Raw genomic sequence first — 22,706 nt, 5'->3', positions numbered from 1 at the left:
GGGCGAGGTTGTTAGAAAAGAGGAATTGAAAGGAGAGCAGAGTTGAGCGAGACATGTTGTAACTTGGTGTACGTGCAAAACTGAACGAAGTCGTGAAGTTGGGAGGAACGGACTAAAGGAAATCTGGCCGGCAACAGAAGAATCATGGTTATAAAAAAGAATTAAACCAATAAGACAATGATTTGAGGAATGGTAATATGAAACCCTTGAGTCTTGGGCGCAGTAGGGTATAAAAACTGCTGCCCGACGAAATTCAGTGTTACCCCTTGCTGCATCCCTCACGAGGAGTAGCAAGACTTTTACAACTCTCTGGATTTGAGGACTACACCCGATCGACCACATCGGTGGTAGGACTTGGATTTTTATAGCTAACAGAAGGAGACGGTTTTGAGGACGTTTTTACATCAAGGAAGAATATTTCCAATTTTGACAGATGAGGACGAGAGATAAGTTTTGAAGGGTAACCACTTCCAACATTTGTCAAGATGGATTAATGGATTCTTCTTTCTTTGTTCTTGCTGTATTGGATTACGGTTTCGGACGAGGATCTTTCTGACTTTGGACAAAGTGGATTGCCTCGGTTGAAGACCGTTTTTCGGACAGTGCGTTTCAAGTTGCTTGGCCAGGCAACTTTTCCCGTTTTCCTCTTCAAATTGGATGGATTACAATTCCCAGCTACAGCTTCATTTATTATAGGAAAGTTAGGGTTAGGGTAAGACAAATCAAACCATAATCATTTTTATTATTATACTCTTATGAATTTGATCTGTAATCAACTTTTGAAATATTACATGCTGTATGCTTGCACCTTGCTATATTATCAATAAATTCTCAATTGCATTTAAAGTGAAGTAGTGGACATTAGATCTCTAACTCTTTTGTTATAATAAGGTTGTGTGTTTAAATAAGGTTCTTACAGGTTAACTCCAGCCAACAAATCAAACTTGTCCTAGGAGCTTTTATTCTCAGCTACTAAATCTGACCTAGCAATTCACCAAGTGCAAAGATCGTTAGAGGAGAGCTGCCGTTAAACGGGCGCGGCCAGCGTGGTATCTGTAGCTTATGGGTTATCCTATGGGTGCCATTCTGGCTTAAGCAGGGCAGGTGCTCGGTATTAGGCAGTGAGAGCTAGGCGAATCTTCTCGCCACCAGCTTATAAAGTTCCTGAAACACTTATTGTGATAATATCCATAGTGTAGGGAACAAAACCCCTTAGTGGAGAGCTGGTCCAGAAGTCCCTATTTTTAGGGCATTCTCGGGGATCAAACATGATGTATAGAAGTATGGTATGAATGTGTGTATTGAGAAAATTATTTGTGTGTGTGTGTGTGTGTGTGTGTGTACAGGGAAACAGTATTTTTTGCTCATCACATTTTCATCACCCACACACACACACACACACACACACACAAACACAGTACTAGTAAACCAAAGAAAGACCAATCAAAGTCAAAAGTTCAAAGATCAAAGATGCACTCCTTTACCAAAGCAAAAAAAAATGATGCTTGGGATTTCAGTGCAGCATGTTGACACAGGTGATGTTGCTGTAAGTAGAGTAAAGCTATCAGTACATGTAGCTTGCTTGGCTGGTCATTTCTTCAGCAAAAATGAAAAGAGTACTATCTCTGGAGGAAGCTCTGACTGCTGTCCTGAAGTCCTCCGAGGACGAGGAGATGGCCACAGCCAGTGAAGAGACATCAGGTGAGGCTTCACCTGAATTTGAGGATGGGTCTTCCAGCTCCAGCTCAAGGGAAGACATGGAGGAGGAGGAGGAGGAGGAGGATGTCGAAAAATTGGCAGCTGATCTGGGCTCCAACTCCTGAAGAGACCCTGCGCTATTTTCCACCCCCCAATTCTCACCTCAGGTCCCACACGTTATGCCACAGCCAGGATCAGCAGCCCAAAGACCTCCTATGAGCTCTTCATTACTGAGGACATTTTTCAGCTTGTCCTCAGTAACACCAATCTGCAGGGGAGGCGAACAGCAGCAAATTGGAGAGATGTGGATGAGGAGGAGCTGTGGGCCTTTATCGGGTTGCTGATCCTGGCTGGAGTCTACAGATCCCGGAATGAGGCGACGAAGAGCCTGTGGGCTGAGGACACAGGACGGTCCATTTTTTTGCGCCACAATGTCCCGGGATAGGTTTGCGACAATCAGCACGGGCCTCAGATTCAATGACCGTACCGGACCGTACCGGAAGAGTACCTACCCCCCTTCTTTTCAATCCAGGCCGGGATGTACGTGTGGATGAACAGCTGGTCCCTTTCAAGGGACGCTGTTCATTCAAACAGTACATCCCAAGCAAACCAGCTAAGTATGGGTTGAAAATCTGGGTAGTGTGTGACGTTGAGACATCATATGCCTGGAAAATGCAGGTCTACACAGGGAGGTCTACACAGGGAGGTCTCCAGGAGCGGCAAGAGAGGTCAACCAGGGGGTGCGGGTGGTCCTTGAGTTGACTGAGGGACTTGAGGGCCACACTGTCACCATGGACAATTTTTTTACTTCATTTCCACTGGCAGCAGAGCCACTGAAGAAAAAAAATGACCCTGGTGGGCACCTTGCGAAAAAACAAGCCGGAGCTCCCCCCGCAGCTGCTTCAGACCAGGCTGAGAGAAGAACTGTCCTCACTGTTTGCCTTCACTCGCACCCAAACACCTGTATCATACATCCCAAAGAGGGGGAGAAATGTTGTGCTGCTGAGCATGAAGCACATGGAGCCATCAGTGGAGGAGGAACCGAAGAGGAAACCTCGTATAGTGACTGATTACAACCACTGCAAAGGCGCAGTTGACAATCTAGACAAGGTATGTGCCATTACACATTAATTCTTCGCAATTTGTAATTTATTTTGTTGTACTCAATACATATACTTTTCTGATATAGCCATAGGTTATTTAGTTAATTTTACTGAGTAATTTTTTATATTTATATACCGTATTTTCCGCACTATAAGGCGCACCGGAGTATAAGCCGCAGCAGCTAAATTGAATGTGTACATATATAAGCCGCACTGGACTATAAGCCGCAGGTGTTTTAATGTTTAATTACCATATGTAAGGGTTCTTGCACAGAGGGGATTGTCGGGAAAGAGATGGCTGCTTGAGGAAGCTTCTTTTACAGCCAGATTGACTGTCTTTAACTTAAAAGCTGCATCATATGCATTTCTACGTTTGTTTTCCATAATGAGGGTTTGTGCATGAAAACTTCCTTTGCACAAACTATCTCGCTCTCGTAATGTCGGTCTTGCTCTCGTTCTGTCTCTCGTACCACTCTCGGTTTCACTTTTACTTTTGCGCACTACCTGTTTCACTCTTTTCCGGCGCCCTTTTTCGGGGTCCTTCGTCTGCAAAACGCAACGGCACGGCGACTTCGACAAACTAAGTAGCTTTCGACACAAATACACACAGACAAGTGAAAAATAGCTTAAAAGTATATGAAGGACCCCGAGCCGATCTGGTACGTACACCTGCCTCCAGCTTTTCCTGCTGGAGCCCGCCGCTCCTCGCGGACCGGTCATAGAGCCCATAGAGTTAAAGTTGGTGGACTGTAACCTGTAAAATCCATATTTTTAGGAGGTAACCTAGTGGCCGTTAGCTGTAAAAATCCATAGATTAGCCGCACCGTTATATAAGCCGCAGAATCCAAAAATGGGGAAAAGGGCGCGGCTTATAGTCCGAAAATTACGGTTATCAATGACAGATGGTCTATATTTGTGTTGAAAAAGAATATTTGTATTTATTCTTTTTTTTTCTTTGGTCATTTCTTTTTCTTTTGAAGGTTGTTGGCACCTACAGCTGTGGTAGGAGGTCCTGCAGGTGGCCACAGAGCCTCTTTAGTAACATCTTGGATGTCTCCTCCTACAATGCATTCATCCTCTTTATGGCGGTGGATCCCAGCTGGAACCAGAGCAAACTGTTTAGGAGGCGTCTATTTCTTGAGGAGTTGGGGAAATCCCTAGTTTCCCCAGTGACGGCCAGAAGATGCCGCATGCCGCGCTCACTGGCAGCAGCCACAGCGGTGGCAAAGGTCTGCAGCCAAGGCCAAGGGTTGGAGCAAAGGGAAGAGCCAGCAGAAGAGGCCGGGCCCTCAAAGAGGCGCAAGCTGTGCAAATTTTGCACACAACAGAGGAAGGTCTGGACCCAGTGTGCCAAGTGCAGCGAGCACGCATGTAAAATGCACATGAAAATGATCTGCAGCTCCTGTTCTACTGATTGAACACACACACACACATACTGTTTCATATTGTGTTTTTTGACAATAAAAATGTTCCCAAAAAGGCATTGAAAGGTTAAAATTATTTTAATCAGGGCTGATGTTGGCCGAAAGCTTTAATGAAGTGAAAGCTAAAAAAAGTTCTTATATAATATTTTTATAGCACTTTTTAAGAACTGAACATTTTTTGCACCTAGGTAAAAGGTGGGGTATTTTTTTATAAACTCACACTGCTCAAAAATTATTAATGCATTTTGATCAATGTTGTTGTTGATTATTGATGTATCCAACCAGCCAAAAAGTTCACATGTCACTCCGCTGCTCATTGAGCTCCACTGGCTACCTGTTGCAGCCCAAAGCATCAAATTCAAATCTCTAATGCTGCCTATAAAGTTGTCTCCGGTACTGCTCCTACCTACCTGAACGCCCTGATTCAGACATATGCTACCTCACAACCGCTGCGCTCTTCCAATGAATGGCGCCTGGCTCTGCCCCCCGTTGGTCCAAGGCAATCCAGACTCTTTGCATTTCTTGTTCCCCGTTGGTGGAACACACTACCAGTTCCTACCAGAGCAGGGGCGTCCCTCTCTACCTTTAAAAAACTGAAGACCTTCAGCTCTTCAGAGAGCATCTTCTCTCCTAGCACCACACAATAATTCTACTCCTCAAAGAATTGTCACTAGCACTTATTGATGCACTGATTATTATTGCACTATACCTCGATTGTTTGCTTTTATTCTTCCTGTAAGTCGCTTTGGATAAAAGCGTCTGCTAAATGACTAAATGTAAATGTAAAATGTATCCAAGGGTCTAATAATCCCCCCCAAAAAATTCCAGTTTGCACTTAGTTTATGGAAAATATTTCATATTTTGTGTTTTTATCATTTAAAACATGTTGATTTACATTTCTAAAAGGGCATTAAAGGGTTAATAACCACTCCCGTGGTCATGAAAAGAAGTCAGTTTGCATGTAAGTCAATAGGAAGATGATTACTTCTGACTTGATTTATTCCCTCAATTATGGTCCCACTAGATCATAATAATCATCATAACACATGGTATCTCTTAACATTAACTCTAGCACTTTGTTTGCTTAAAAAAAATATCTTTTTCAGTGTTCAGTTGGACTAAAAGACACTCTAACCACAAGGAGTTGGCTGTCCGTTCAACAATTGTCCCTTGCTAACCAAGTTATATATCTAGCACTAGTGTCAGCTGGTGACGTAGCCTCATTCTGGCTCTTGATCCATTCGATGCATATACTGCTTGCAAAATTCAGCCATAAATCAAGATGCTGGTGGCCAAAATGCGAAACTTGAGGCTTTAAAACACTCCACAAACCAATGGGTGATGCCATGGTGACTATGTCCACTATTTTTTATACAGTATATGGTTTAAATTTTCTGTTAACTTCTACGTTTGACCATTATTGTAAAATGGGACACAGATCAGCTATGCATATCATTTGAACATCTTTGATTTTGGCATCGCGCAGTGGCAGTATCAAAAAGTCAGTGTAGCAAACTGTAATGCAAGCAAATTTAAAGTGATACAATCAATTCTGAGAGTAACATTTACTGATATTTTTAAGTGTCTGCTATATAACGAAGCATTGGAGAACCAGAGGGATTATAATACATACTCTCCTGACAGTCTTAAAGGCAGTTCTGCCTAAATTACAGCTATTTGTATGAATTATCAATAAGAGGTCAAAGAGACCAAGGGCAGTGAAGGATGTAACATACGCAAGGCTCGCCCCCCCTTCCTCACTTAACATGCAATGCAGGAAGCTCAATGAGGAATGGCTCAATTTCCTCTCTATCTCCCTCTCCCCCTCTCTTTATCTCCCTGTCAGAGGTTTATGTGGGACTCAGAATATTCATGTAAGTTGTTCTTGAGTTGCAAGTGAATCTGCCCAGGAGAGTTTGTGTTGTCCATTGTACTCCACTAACATCCCATTTCTATTATATTGGAAAAGGGCTATTATTGTGCTGGGGATAAGAGATCAGGTATAAATTCTGAGCAGCATATGAAATTGGGAAATATGATTTTTTTTCCATAGTGTTATAAAAACTGCATGTGTGTAATTGCATTTACATGAAAAATGCAATTACACAGGCTGTGTCACGGTTCCGGTGGGCGTGGCTTCTCTGGTTTCCCTAAACATCAGAGTCCACAAGTACTCTTGGCTCTAGATTTCTAGTCTGTAAAAAGCATCTTTGTGAATTCCACTCATGTTTTTACCCAAATCTTATTTTATGTTTTTTCTCCTGCTTTTTCCAGTTTTCCCGCAGACTATAAAGCCAGATTCCCACTTACCAATCCTCATGTCTATTTTGGACCCTTATCCAATACACTGCTCCCCTCGCATGCTGCCTGCCCATCCTCCACCTGCAACTCACCCTCTTAAAACCCCATTTACCTGCTCATTGTCTCTGCCTCCGCTATTGGGTTCTGTTCCTGACTAAGTTAAGCTGTTCCTAAGACCTAACAGGTTGACTCCAGATAACAATACTGACTCTTGGTTTCACATTGGACATTAAAACTAGTCTCCCTGGTGGAAGTCAGAGTTTGTCTGACCCATCTACACTGGAAAAAAAGTCTGTAGATTTTAAGGTGAAAAACTGCTAAACCATGAGAGTAAAAGACTGTAAAATGATAAATGAGTTAATTCAGTTTCAGTCACAATGAAACACTAAATGTATATGTCAGCCAAAACAGTATTTTTTAAATTTTTTAAAATACATTACTCCACTGTAAAATACACTGGCACTGTGTTTGTGGCAAAGACATACTGTAATATATACATGCACAAGCCATCATTTTTGCATTTATTTTTGGTAAAAATATTTTTTCTCACTGTTAAAGGAACACTCCACCGTTTTTTCATATTAAAACATGTTATTCGGGTAAGTAAGACGAGTTGATACAGACCTCTTGCGTCTCAATGCGTGCACTCAATCGCCCTGGCGCGCGGCGCCACTTGGCTAGCACTTAGCTTAGCCCAGTTCATTCATTAGGATCCAAACAGATGGACAGTTAGAAGCGACCAAACTCCTCCACGTTTTCCCTATTTAAATACAGCTACACGAGTATTTAAACGACCAAGTATGGCGACACAAAATAAAACGTGGCGCTTTTCTAAGGGGATAAAAAGGATAACTATAATGTATGGCGGAATAGCACTTGGGAGCACTTTGACTCGGCGCAGTAATATCATCACTCCTGACGGAAGTGAGAGGGAGCGGAAGTGATGTCGAAGAGTCGAAGTTTGGTCGCTTCTAACTGTCCATCTGTTTGGACCGTAATGAATGAACTGGGCTAAGCTAAGTGCTAGCCAAGTAGCGCCGCGCGCCAGGGCGATTGAGTGCACGCATTGAGACGCAAGAGGTCTGTATCAACTCGTCTTACTTACCCGAATAACATGTTTTAATATGAAAAAACGGTGGAGTGTTCCTTTAAATGTACGAAACACCATATCTCTAACAGAAATATAATGTAATTAAGTAATGTAATATTTAATGGTCTTTCTAATCTTTAATTCATGCAGCATTTATAAAGTATTATATATATGTATATAAAGTATTTTCTTGTCAATTATATGGCAAAACAGCGTTTCTTTTGATGGAAAAATGTTTCATTTTGTACTGTAAAATATGGAATAAAATGGCTTAAATGTGAATCTTAAATGTGAAATTAACAGTGCTAATATAATTTTCCAGTAATATTACAAAAACCTGCACCATATTACGGTAAAGTTCTGGCGACCACAGCTGCTGTTTTTTTTACCGTAAAAACAACAGGTTTTTTTAAACAGTGTATCACCACTGCCTCCCACCTTGAAAGGACCTTTTCACTCTTTATGTTACGTCAGTTAGTTGCTGCTGATGGGTTTAAATTGGAGTGAATGGAAAGCTCAGTATATCTCATACACATGCTAAAGGGTAAATGACCAGCTTGTCTCATTCATTCTCACCATTCAGAACCAACCGACAAAAGGGTAATCGAGAATGAATATTACATTTATACTCACCAGCTGGACTCAGACATAAACCCAAATGAATGCTAACGTTGCTCAATATATTATAGATATACTACATAAATGAATTTTGAAGTTTGGGTGCTCATCTCTGGGGCTTCTGCTCTATTTCTTCTCCACACTGATAGAGCAGTTTTAGTGTCCAGGTCTTCCCTGTGCAAAAAAAGGATGCAATGCCCTTTACTTGTATCGTAAGTGAGTAGTTTCCATTTTTGGCAAACATGAGGGGTTGACCTGCATTAAAATAATGTCTTGAATGGGGCTATCGGCTCAGGGGCACCGGTCATGACAGCAATGTGATCTCTATGCCTGATCGTAGGATGTTCCCTTGTAAAGGTGGTGTGCTCATCTTGATATAGGTGCGGGGCGAGGCTATCCATTTGGCAGGCATGTACTGCAGAAATGTTATCATGTTGTTCTCATCGCTCTGAAACAGCTTAGCCAATCACAGTGAAGCATGACAACAGCGGCAGAACAAATGGAAAGACATTTCTTCAGGAAATAATATTGTTGTCTGGATAATGCACAGTGGTACAAGGTGAACACACAGCAACACAAAACTGCAGACAGAGGCCGATGGTGTGTTTGTTTGTTTTTTGTTAATACAATGAGAGAAATTATTATTTTTTAAATTGATAAAGCCATTTATATTCATCCATCCATCCATCTTCCTCCGCTTATCTGGGGCCGGGTCGCGGGGGCAGCAGGCTAAGCAGGGCATTCCAGACGTCCCTCTCCCCAGCCACAACGTCCAGCTCCTCCTGGGGGACCCGAGGCGTTCCCAGGCCAGGAGAGAGATATAATCCCTCCACCGTGTTCTGGGTCTTCCCCGGGGCCTCCGACCAGTTGGACGTGCCCGGAACACCTCTAACGGGAGGCATCCTTACTGGGGATTTCCACTAGGCGTGTTACAGCCGCGGAACGGCTCCACCGCGGTTTTGCTCCGTCTCCTGCCCAGCGTCAATTCACACCGGGGGCATTACAGCCGCGGCACGGCAGCTTAGCGAGCAGGTCTTATACACGTGAGACAACGAGAACACGCGATAATTCTGACCATACGGGAGGCCGCGAGATCCCGTGATAAACTCTTATTTATACAGTCTATGGATAAACTGTGTGTATAAAGTAAACAACAACAACCACCAACAGCTTACTTTGCTTCTCTGACATTGAAGATCTGTTGATCTGACCATCTACCCTTATAAAAACAATATGTTATGTCATAAATGATTGTATGATGTTCCACTTCAACAATCAGTCTCTTGTCGTCCGTGTCGCCGATCCTCTGAGACCCTTTGATTGATTGATTCATTGATTGCTGATGTGGTGCCTCGGTCATAACATAATGTTGATGTGAAGTAGTTTTAGGCTGCATGAACTGCGTATTGTGTTTTATTTTGAAAGGGGGCGGAAGTGTTTTACGTTGATTCTGAGTCGGACTTCCTGTCTGCTGCGATCTGCTCTGTTGAGATTTATGAGGTTTAGCAGCGGCTCGCGGAAAAAATAGAAGTCCTACCTAATGCTCGCGTAGAGACGTTGCTGTAACGTTTCGCAGCGCGCCCGGTGTAAATGCTCTCATTGATTAGAGTGGCAGCTATTTGCAACAGCGACCGCGGCGCTGCCGTTCCGCGGCTGTAACGTGCCCGGTGAAAATCAGGCTTTACAAGATGCCCAAACCACCTCAACTGGCTCATTTCAACACAAAGGAATCGCAGCTCTACTCCGAGCTCCTTCCGGATGTCTGAGCTCCTCACCCTATCTCTAAGGCTGAGCCCAGCCACCTTCCGGAGCAAGCTAATTTCAACCATTTGTATTTGTGAACTCATTCTTTCTGTCTACATCCAAAGCTCATGACCATAGGTGAGGGTTGGAACAGATAGGACCGGTAAATGGACAGCATCGCCTTCTTGCTCAGCTCCTTCATCACCACAATGGTCTCTTCCAACGCCCACATCACTGCTGACTCTACCACCACTCTTGAACAAGACCCTGAGATACTTGAACTTCTTCACTTGAGGCTTTTATGAGTGATGTATGCATGAAGCTTCATGAACCATTATTTTTATTTTCTTCCCCACTAGATGGCGCTCTCTATTCAAAAACAGGCTGAAAGCATACTCAGTTACCACTCAGTTGCTTGAGCCTTTTTCTTTAAACCAAGAGCGCCATCTAGTGGGCTCAGAAGAAAAAGGAAAATGTTCATGAGGCTTCATTGGCACATCACTACCATTTATATAACCACATCAATGTGGTTTCTGTTTTATACTACTCTACTAGTAGTGCATGAATCACATATTTATTGTAAAATGTGACCACAGCTACATCATTATCATGCATTTCAAGGATAAAACATTTAATGCCACCTTTGTTGGCAAAAGCAAGTTGGAGAGGAGGCTCTGACTCACAGGATCAATAGGAAGCTGTAATCCAACTTCTTTTACATAAACATACAGAGCTATATGTGTGTAGTGGCGTGTGTGTGTGTGTGTGTGGTGATTCTGTAGCAGCCTGGTGTCATGCTCATGTGATTTAATGAAAGCAAACATGGAGGACCTCTGTGTGTATTGGCATTGCACTCTGATGCAGCATTTCTATAATCAGAGGCTGCAGATTTATCAACATACTATATATTTCCTGCTGCCTTTAAACCACTGCAGGGACTTAATTAACTGAAGTCGGTTGTCATACAGTGTAAAGAATGTGGACACCGCTGGCTGGAATAATCACTCATACTAATTTTTACATAAATAAAGACTGATTCCTGCTTTAACCACAATAAAGGTACATTTTTTTGGACATGCTCGATCTAGATCTATGATTACTGTCTTCAAGATTACTGATTCACATAGTTATCTGACTGGATGGTTATGAGGTAATCAACGTATTCCACATCATCTAAAGTGGACTGAAGTAGAGCCACACCCCTTTTTGAGGGAGCATGGCCAACCACGAGGAAAGGAGGAAGCACAAGGCACATTTTAATCTGTCATTCATATTTCAAGTTCATTAAGTTCATGATTTGTGGTTTAACTGTGTTTAAAGTGAACAAAAGATGAAATGATGACATATCAAAATATATGAAAGATTTGGGGTTTGGAATGGGGGTACGGCGGCTCGTTAAAAAGAACTAGTCGAATCGGCAAAGTCCTCCTGCAGCAGTCTCTCCAAGCTGCAGAGCCGGAGGGGATGTTAACCCCAAAGCGTCCAGTCTGCAAATTGCTAACAGGCTAACAGTTAGCTCTGTAGCAGTACAGTGTGTATGTGATGTTGCTGCAGGAGGTGTTCACTTAGTGATCTGTTTGTTTACAACAAGCACCGGACACTCTGTGCACAGTTAGCGATGCCGGTTAATTAGCCATGCTGCTTTGTTTATGATCAGCTGTTGACGTATTACACAGTTAGCCATGGCGGCCACAGTTGCGTCTCCTGTGTTGAATCTGCCGCATATGTGATCACGGTCGAAACTGTTACTAAGCAATTACGCAATGATGGAAAACCAAATCTCGTAAATCCCTCTGGGGGCCGTTTTGTATTGGATACACGCAGATTGAGCGGACTTTTGAGAGGGTGTGGCCTGAGACTTTCCCGATGGCCGCCCCTAAAGGAAACACAGCTAATGTCTTTAAAACGGAATGGGAAAACAGGGAAAAGTTATGATGTTTTCTACCTGATTAAATTTTCTAATGAAACAGTTAGCCTATAATATATGTACACAATATGCAACTCATGTAGCTTTGAACATGCTGTTTTCTGGAGATAATTTAACTACATATATATATTATTTTATATGATAAAAAAGATACATGCAATGTGTTTTAAAGCAAGACTGTACTGGGAATGAAAAATGAATAAATGTATGTATTTTCTGAACAAAAGAGCAAATTATTTTATTTTTTCCCCTATTGACAGTTTTCTCATGTTCACATATTTTTTGTCTTTGGAACACAATAGGGTTCTGAACGGGTTAAAAACTTGAGTGTTAAATTAAAAAAAAATAATTAAAGCTGTTTGTTATTATTGAACATTTGCTGCAAGTATTTATCCCAGTTTCCACTAAAATACCAAAAAAAGCCTACACACTGTCTCATCTGAATGAACCTGGTTATCTTAAGGAATCAACTCCAACATAAAAAACAAAAATCACATTGTTAAACCCTACTGTACCCCACCATGCCTGTTACCCCCAACCTCCTCACAAAGTTTACTTATCTAAGAACAGGTTGATGCATACAGTAGCTCAGACGCTTTGACTCCAACACTCTCTTTGTCTTTCTTCCTCTTCCCTGAGGCAAGCCACACTGAGCTGATTTTACATTGCGCAGGCCAGTTCTCCCCTCAGCCATTCTTTTTGCTCCAGCCCAGCTTTCTCTGCCTCTTTAAGTGTCACTGCAGCCTCTACTTTTCTTGTGATTATTGTAGTGATGCCTGCCTAGGACACCTCGAGGTCATCTGGAGCTGGATACAGCAGGTGTTCGCTTTCTTGAGCCACAAGGAACTCCTGTTTCCTTGAGATGAAATGTAAGCGCGAGTTCATTGTGAATGCACCTTTCATACTGGGCCTGTGTTGACTGTGCTTCTGGATTTAGCTTTGGAGCCAGTGAACCTGCAGTATAGTTCAAACCCTCCACAAAATGGACAAAAAGGACAGACACTTGCCAGTGAGAGCAACAAACATTAGAAAAAGAAAAATCAGGAAATATCCTCACAGTGAAACTAAAACTGCTCTCAATTTCTTGCATCATTAAATTGCCTTATTATGTTTCATTTTATTGCATGAGGTTTGAATATACACTCACCGGCCACTTTATTAGATACACTTGTTGAATTGCTCTTTAACGCAAATATCTAAACAGCCAATCACATGGCAGCATTGAAATGCATTTAGGCATGTAGACAAGATGAAGATTAGCTGCTGAAGTTCAAAGCGAGCATCAGAATGGGGAAGAAAGGTGATTTAAGTGACTTTGAATGTGACATGATTGTTGGTGGGAAAAAGTGCTAATCACCACACCACTGTGAAGCCAACAAGATGATTTAAGATCACACACATGGTGTTTATACATACAATATCAGAGAGGCAATTACAGGTACTGGAAGGATCTGAGAATCTCAAAGAAACTCATGATCAAATGTCATTTCAGATAAACCTGGCAACAAACATGACAGCAGCCTTTTGTCAGCGGGTTGGACTTTGCAATCAGAAAAAAAGAGAAAAAGAACTGTGGCTCGAGTCATGGCTGAGCAGGAAACAGTTTTATTGTTGGGCTCAAACATGGTTAGTGTAAGCTAATGCTAGAAGCTAACACTAACGTGGTGGTGACGCTTTGACATCAGTCAGGATTGCTATGAATAATAAACATGTTTTATATCTATGAGTCCAAAACGGAGGCTTTGATCCACTTTGTAATATTAAGATAATAATAATAATAATATGTTTAATAATATAATAATAATATATTTAACCCTTGTGCCCTCCTCTGGAATTTTTTACAATTTTTCTCTTCCTTTTTTTTTTCATTTGTTGATCATTTTAGCTGTGTTACAGTTTGAGGCATGAATTTTTTTTCTTTTCTTTTCAGTAAATTTTTTAAAATGCATTGTCATTAACCCTTACATGTCTTTTATACTACCCTCTGGTGACCCTCGTGGCCAAAAAAGGCCACGCACACAACAACTGCTATTAAATCACCGTACATCAATATTTTTTTCTGAATTTTTTCCATAAATCTCTTAGGTCCGCAATCATTTTTTGTAGGGTTTTTTTTTGGAAGAAATTATGGAAAAATTCAAATCAAAACAACTTTATTTATAGAGTCCTTTAAGACAGCGTTAGCTGATACAAAGTGCTGTACATGGCAGGACAGACCAACAATAAAAACAGAGAACAAGCAAAAACTACTAAAACAGTCTCATGCTGGGTAAAAACCAGTAAATAAAAGTGGGTTTTAAAATTAATCTCAATTTTAAAAAACCACAAAGAACAAATAAAAACAAATAAAACAGAGCAAAGGCTCATGTTGAGCTAAAAGCCAGTGAATAAAATATATAAACTGGCATATAAAAGGTTAACATTTTGAAAATGATTTAATGTTTGGTAGTTTTCAACAAATCTGAAGTTGTTTAAGAGATTTATGAAAAACAAATCTGAAAAAAATATTGATATGGTGATTTTATAGCAGTTTTAGTGTGCATGGCCTTTTTTGGTCACGAGAGAGTAGTACATTTGAGGAGGGCATAAGAAAAAAACAACAAAAAAACAGAGGATCAGCTGGGCAGGTAATCAGCTCAGACAAGCCCTGAATCTGGAACACCCCTGTGCATGTTGGGAGGGGTGAATCAGCCAAATTATCCTCTCGTGTGGGGACAACGTCCGTAATCAAACAGTATTACCGGACAAAAGAGCTCAGAGCTAGAATGTGTAACAACCCCACACAACTGAGAAAAAAAAATCAGTTATAACAGTGCAAATTTAATTTGAAATTTGTTTGATATTTGCATGAATCTGGACATCCAACTCCACTAAAGGGAAATAAAAATAAAATACAAGTTAAATAGAGGACCTAGAAATACTGTTGCCACGGTGAAGCTGGTGGCCTGCATCTGAAGGACAGCTGTAGGGGAAAGCAGAAAGGACCTGAGAGGGAAAAAAAAGATGTGGAGAGGTCTCAGGTAAGAGCACAACAATAAAAGGCTCCACAGAGCTGAGGGGAGTAAGAGACACCATTCACAGTACACAAAGTCATCTGATACACTCTTAATATAAAAATATTGATTTGTGCAGCATTAACCAGTGTTACTGAGTCAATGTACACCTACTGATAATAGAAGGAGGCATTCATTGGTCTTTGGTAGCTAAGAACAAAAACCAACAGTAGAGTCGGTTGACAGAAACTCTTCCCATTCTCTCATTCATACGTGTTGCCTGACTCATGGTCACCTAGCTCTTTCTCTCTGTGACCCATTTTGCCCTTTGTTATATCACCATTATTATTGGTTTTATTGTGTCAACTCAAAATGGCTTTCAGGCCAGTTACAATCCCAATGGTGATTGAGTTTCACAGTAAAAAGAAAAGTACAAGTAAAAACTGTAATAATGTTTTGATTACCTGAAACCTTATTGGATTCAATTGCCTGCTTTCATTATTAGAATTACTAAAATAATTCTAGCACATTCAAAAGTTACATTTTGTGTTGATTGCAAGCATAGACTGTATATAAGTAATGGACGTAGTCACCGTGACGTCACCCATTGGTTTGTGGCCCGTTGGAAGCATCGAGTTCAGCGTTACACTCGTCGCCATCTTGTTTCTGATACGGGGAGCAGACCATATCTGGACTGTGGAGGAGGAGAGGGATCTGATCACTGACTACAGCCTCTCTACACCTCAACCTGACTGAGAGAAGCTGCTGCTAATTCATGTTAGCATTAACTGGAGCATTAACTGGGATGTTAGTTTTGGCTAGCAAAAAATAAAAACAAAATGTATGTTACTGACCTCAGAAAACTGAGCAGCGACTCCTTGGAGTGTCTGTTAGTTCAACCAAACGCTGAACAAGACATTTTTACTGAACAAAACATTCAAATAAACTGTCATTAAGTGAAAATACAGTGAAAGGGTCAAAGTTATGAGACCAAACTGGTAAATGTCCTGGGTTGCCTTGGAAACACATTGTTCTGCTTCTCTCCTGATGACGGCTCGCCTTGTTAGCCACCTGTCAAACAAAGGTAGCCACGCCCCAAATCATACGATTCTTTATCTTCTATTTTCTTCTAAATGGGGCCATTATTAGAACCAATAACATGAAATTGTCTTGAAGAAGATTTTTTACTAGCGATTGAGGTCGTGCTGTTGTCCTAAAATAATGTCTGAGATAATAAATCAAGTGAGAAGTTTTCTCATTTTGCACTGAAATGAATGGGCAGCATTTTTTTGCAGCCAAACTTAGCGCCCCCTACTGGAATTTTTGGTAGAATGCAGCTTAAGGCACTTCCTGGTTTGCCTCCCTGCTCAGACACAGAGGTTGCCGCCTGATTGCAAGTTTTATTCTAAATTGAAAAAGTGAATTTCCTTTCCCTTTGACTTGATTAATTGATGTTAAATTAGTACCCTGAGCAGTAATTATTTTTGCATCTATTGTAATTAATCAAATGACGATCATGTCACCCTCTAAAACTTCATTTTAAACTGTTTATAACACATTACATATTGACAAATGGTCTATTCTGGGGAACAAAATGGAATACACTGTCACCCATTAAGTTGGCATTAAATATTTTTTACTTCTTTCCATGAAATGATTGTGACAATGTGATTTATTATTGACAGATGACGGGTATATCTTCTTAAACTTTATTAATCAATCTCTTTCAAGCGTAACTCAATGAAAATAAAATCACAATTAAAAGAGGATTGTGTCTGAAAACAAAATTATTCCAACTTTTTGGGCGACCGTGTCGTTGGAGATCTTGTTGATATGGCCATCGCCAGGAGTTCATGCCAATCCATCTTGTAGATGTAGACATATGATGGTGATGGTCTGACATAAAAGTCAGAGGATCAACTAAGTTTTTATGATTCATCTTCTGGGGCGCTTGAATATATGGACCATATATGAGCAGCTGTGGCTCAGGGGGCGGCTGTGGCTCAGTTGGTAGAGTAGAGTTTTTTTTTACAGTTTTTAATACATTACTATAAAATACACTGGCACCGTAATGTACTGTAATATATATACAAGCAATCACTGTAATTTTTGCATTTTTTTTTTATAGAAATACTTTTTTTCTCACTATTAAATTTACTAAACACCATATCTCTAACAAAAATATACTGTAATATTTAATGGTAGAACCTTTAATTCATGCGGAATTTATAAAGTATTTCTTGTCAGTTATATGGCAGAACAGTGTTTCTTTTGATGGATTTTTTTACAGTTAAATATGGAATAAAATGGCAATCTTAAATTGTAAATCAACAGTGCTAATATCCTTTTACCGTAGTTATTTATTACGGTAAAGTTCTGGCAACCACAGCTGCCAGTTTTTTTTTTACAGTGGTAATGGTAAATGGACCTGCACTTATATAGCGCTTTTTTAGTCGATTTTCAAAGCGCTTTGCACTACAAACTGCGCTCATTCACCCATTCACACACACATTCATACTGGTGGCAAATGTTACCCTAAATGGTGCCACCATTTTGCCACCTGCCACCATTGGGAATTCATTCTCACACAGAATCGGGAAAATTTGGGGTTCAGTATCTTGCTCAAGGATACTTCGACATGTAGGCTGCCATGGTCATGGTTGAACCACCAACCCTTCAATTGGTAGGCAACCTGCTCTACCAACTGAGCCACATGCTCTCGAATCTAGGATACAAATATAGTAATGTCAAGCTGCCTTAAATCCAGAGTTTTCTTTACAGATATCATAGTTGGACTTGGTAATTGACATGAGGCTTCATGTTTCAGTTAGCTGCCATTTAGGTTTCTCTTTTTCATTTCCATTGTCATGCTAACACAAGTGTGTCACCACCAATACTTCTACCGGCTTCTTACAAATTGATGAAATTACATCTCTACCTAACTTGGAGCAGTACTTGTCCCAGACAGGCCTCATCATAGCCAGTTTCAAGCTTGCGAATGTTCACACAATGAGCCCCTTGAAACCCTGAGGGAACCACCTGGCTCTAGTGAAAGCAATTAAAAGCTTCAAACATGATCACTGGGACATTATTACAGCCACTTTACAGTATGAATGTTAAAGCAATTATGTTAAACTCTAAAAATTGGAAGACATTGCATTTGCTGAAGACCATGTGGTGATTCAGTTGACCTACATTTATAATTACATGAGCATTCAGCCATTTCATTTCATGGCACTGTTCTCTCTGCTGCTTAAATGATACAAACATTCATGTTTTTACTGCTGCTGGAGTGAGCAGATAATTTGATAACTGATGAGAGCTATTCAAAAACATGGGATAGGCTTCCCATATTTGTGTTCACAGAGTTTGGCTGTATATTTCGAGCTGCCACAGTTCCTATTAAAAAATATCTGATGGCATTCACAGCATCAGTATTACTTTCACAGCTAATCTGCCAAACTGATAAGATGAGGAAGTGACTGTCTAACAGACAGAGAGCAAGTGGGATGACACTAACAGACTCTCTATTTAATCAATGATCTGTACTATCTCAACCTCCTCATTCAAACAGCTGCCGTCTTGCCGCCAACAAAAATCAGATATATTTGCATAAACACCTTATCATTTAATTACAGCTGAGAGTTCTCCAATCATGCCCTGAGATTATGCTTTTGTAGAAGCCTCAGTGACTAAAATGATTAGAAGCTGTGAGACGGCATGTAAATGGAGACTATAGATACTGTATATTATAAATTACAGTATAGAAAACACTGAAATGTGTGTACTCGGAAAAACACCCAATGGACAAAAATGACCTGCAGAAGATGCGCAGAAAAACCTAGTGATGTACAAGACTTTGGATCTAATCTACAACATTCACAGTCAGGATACGGTAATATCTGTGGAAAATGCTCATGTAGGATACTGTCCTGATAATGCAAGGCATTCCCATCACAACTTGTCAGATACGGCTCTCGGTGTGTGATACCAACACACATTGAAAAGTCTGGTTAAGGACGTGTCAGGGACGATGCACCAGATATACACGTTGGACCTCATTTATCAATAAAACGTAGAAACCAGCGCAGGTGCTAGTGTATAAATCGTGAATCATTTGCTTTATTTTTTGGACCCCACTAGATGGCAGTTTTGGATTTAAAAATAGCAATGGTAACTGAGTGAAAAGAGCGCCATCTAGTGGGCTCAGAAAATGAGGAAAATGGTTAATGAAGCTTCGTTGTCACTTCACTACCTAATAGCCTATATAACATGATATTACTATTAATATAATGGAGAGATCATGAGCACATTATTAAAAAAATGCAATGAATGAAATGAAACACTAATGCACCACTGGTGTCCAAGCCGGATAACAGTAAAAAATTAATAGCAGAAGATAATGTTTTTACATTTAAAAACATTTAATAGCCCAGGCTGTTTAACACATTTCTCGGCTGTTGGTTTTTTTTAATGATGTTTTAATGTTTTATCTGCTCATGTCATTGATACAATAATAACAATAACCCTAACCTAGTGAAGTGACAAAGAAGCTTCATGAACTGTTTGCTTTGCCCACTAGATGGCGGTCTTGGCTTACAAAAAGGCTCTAGCAATGGAAATACCAGTGTGTTTTCAGCCCCTTGTTGAACAAAGAGCGCCATCTAGTGGGCTCAGAAAATAAAGAAAATGGTTCATGAAGCTTCGTTGCCACTTCACTACACTAACCCATAACAATTCTCTGACTCAGACATTACACTTTACGCTGACTCAACATCATACATGAGCTCAGACCAGACTTGTGTAGAAATGACCATACACCCACTTTTGTTTGTTTTGTAAATGAGGGCCATTGACTCTTGGTTTAACCAGACGGCAACCTCCGGGTCTGAGCAGGGAGGCAAACCAGGAAGTGCCTTAAGCTGCATTCTGCCAAAAATTCCAGCAGGCGGTGCTAAGTTTGGCTGCAAAAAAATGCTGTCCATTCATTTCAGTGCAAAATGAAAAAACTTCTCACTTGATTATTACCTCGGAAATTTTTTTTTAGGACAACACTATGGTCTCAATTGCTTGTAAAAATTTTCTTCAAGACAATTTGATGTTAATAGTTCCTAATAATGGCCCCATTTAGAAGAAAATAGAAGATAAAGAATCATATGATTTGGGGCGTGGCTACCTTTGATTGACAGGTGGCCAACTAGGAGAGCCATCATCAGGAGAGAAGCAGAACAATGCGTATCCACGGCAACGTGTCAATAAAGTCCAGGGTTTGTTTGACCCATCCATCCTTCGCGCTACCTTTTCTATGCATTTACGCATATGCATCTCTATGCATTTTCTAAGCGTCTAACCCCTATTAGTTCCACAATGGGGAAATTCAACCTCAGTACTTAACCCATCCTTTTCACACCAGTGAAGACACCATACTTAGGAGCAGTGGGCAGCACATTTTCTACGCCACGTTAGGCAAAAATAGTATATGAACATAATGTTTGGAACCACAAGCAACTTTTCAGGCTTCAAATCTATTTTTTATCCACTTCTGTGCAAAAGTACATAATTATGCATAAGGCTGTGAGCTCTGTCAAAATACTTGTGGGTGCGCAGCAGTACTGAGACTGAACAGGTCCACTCCAGACACTGACAGAGAACTGCGGCAGCTGCTGCTGTTGTAGATGAGGCACATCATATATCCAACAGAATGCTAGTTGTATACATCACACACATCACAGATGTGGAAGAATGCATCAACACATTTTCTGTATCGTCAGCCATCTGCATATGATTGAATATAAAGAGGAATATAATGATACTGGAATCCTGCCAGCTCCAACACCTGACTGTCTTTTCATGTGTGCAGACTACGTACAGGATTTGAGAACTCAAAATGTGATGATGCCATTTTCCCACATCTATGATGCTGATTTGCCGGGCTGATATCTTTTGAGATCAAATAGCAAGTAGGCTTTTGTGTTACAGAGCCTGATGTTTATGAAGAGTGGAAATCTGTCACAGCTGATATGACAAACCATATGTGCATTTTTTTTTTCAAAAAATAAGGCAAAAATAACGTTAGTTATTTATAAGTCTGCAAAAAACATTTGTATGATGTATCATTCATGTCTTATGATGCCATCCAATATAATCCATCCCAATGGTTATGAAAATCCCTACACTATTGTACCATTTAAAATGACACAAACTTGGAAAAGCAATAATGAATAATGTATGTGAGCAAGTGTTTAACATTTACAATTTTAATTCATTTTATTGGCATCCATTGTGTGGTGCCAAAACACTGCACATAACATTTACAATACACAATCACTTATGTCCTGTAAGCAAATGAGTCAGGGAATCAATAAAATATAAAATATTTCTGAATTAATAATAATAATGTAATCAATAATGACATAGTACATTGCACCTGAAGAAATGGAGCTGCACTGGACCAACTATTTAATGCCATACAATATAATAAATGGAAATAAGTAAGCATTCAGTATACTTCACATACACACTTCCTTTATCATTACTCATCATTTGAAGTCTAAAAACAGCCTACATGTCCATCTTTGACACACAGTATGCATGTCAGGATAAAATCCACCCCGGTGAAATGAAAGGACCATTACTGTGAGTCACAGGAAGTTCAACACACGTCATCATTTTCTTTCAACAAGGTAGAATACAGAAGACGCATGGTTGTTTAGAAAATCATATTGTTGCTATGGTAGCAAGTGTAGTTTATTACTAACACAAGTAATCTTTGTCAGATATACAATAGAGGATATGTATGTGTACAGCCTGTTCCAGTTCTTCATCAAAGAGCTCACAGTTGCTGCCCCTCACTCTTCCATTTAAAACTTGTTTTGCATTAGCATCAGTGCTAACTGTAGCATTAGCATTAGCTGTAACCTAATACAGCTCTGATAGAGCATTCGTAGAACAGAACAGGGAGGGTGTGGTCAATGAGAACATTTTATGCTGGATTACATGCTGCATCCTTTTCTGTGAATCCTGCATGTGAAAGTAATTTAAATCCAGCGTGGGAATGGTGGACTCCACTAACAATGAAACCTGCCATATTCCCATACTTACTGGATTGAAAGGCTATTTCAGAAAAAAAAAATACATACCATCAATGATATAAAAATAATTACTTTGATTTCATTAAAGTTTTAAGAATAATGACTTTAGACTTTATACTGCAATGATTATACAATCTAGCCTGGCTAACACTAGACTATATGAACTCTATTCAGCTATTCCAGAGCTGTTTTTTGAGCGCTACGAATGTCTATCATAAGCGACTTTTAGCCAGTTGTATCAGTTACACCACAACGACCAGGGTCTTGCTAATCCCCATTAGTTTAGCCACTAACAGGGCTAGTTGGTAGATTCTGTCCTGTTCTGTTCTGTCCTGATATCCTGTTGGAATCAAGGCTAAAACATCCTTTTTGGTGGTCATAAAGGAGTGTGAAGCCAAATGTTGTTCTTCTTTTAAAATAAACTTGCACTCTAATCTATCTAGAACACTGTCTACAGCTAGATCGAAAGAGAGCTTCGCACCTGCTGCAGCCATGTTGGATCCGTAAGCAAACTACAAGCTTCCATCATCGTCTTTCCGTCCCTCCCCGTTCTGTGATTGGATACCAAAGGCAGGGCTAAGAATCGGCCATGGACACCATGCCGCCTTGCAGTTTGAAACAAAATTGAGCGTGCAAGGCAGCATGGGTAGACCCAGGCTATATACAACCTGTTGGTCAAAGAAAAAAAGACTGTAGTAGCATCTCACTGGTACACCTA

General features: G+C 40.4%; 1 pseudogene; it reads left to right on the top strand.

The window, feature by feature from the left end:
* The first annotated feature begins 1,607 nt into the window (after positions 1-1,607).
* LOC131962456 (piggyBac transposable element-derived protein 4-like) overlaps positions 1,608-22,706 on the top strand; it is a 108,507-nt pseudogene continuing 87,408 nt past the window's right edge.

The sequence above is a fragment of the Centropristis striata genome, chromosome 23 (genome assembly GCF_030273125.1).
Source record: "Centropristis striata isolate RG_2023a ecotype Rhode Island chromosome 23, C.striata_1.0, whole genome shotgun sequence".
Lineage (NCBI taxonomy): Eukaryota > Metazoa > Chordata > Actinopteri > Perciformes > Serranidae > Centropristis > Centropristis striata.
Note: the sequence above shows the minus strand (reverse complement) of the source record. Positions and strands in the feature narration are given on the sequence as shown.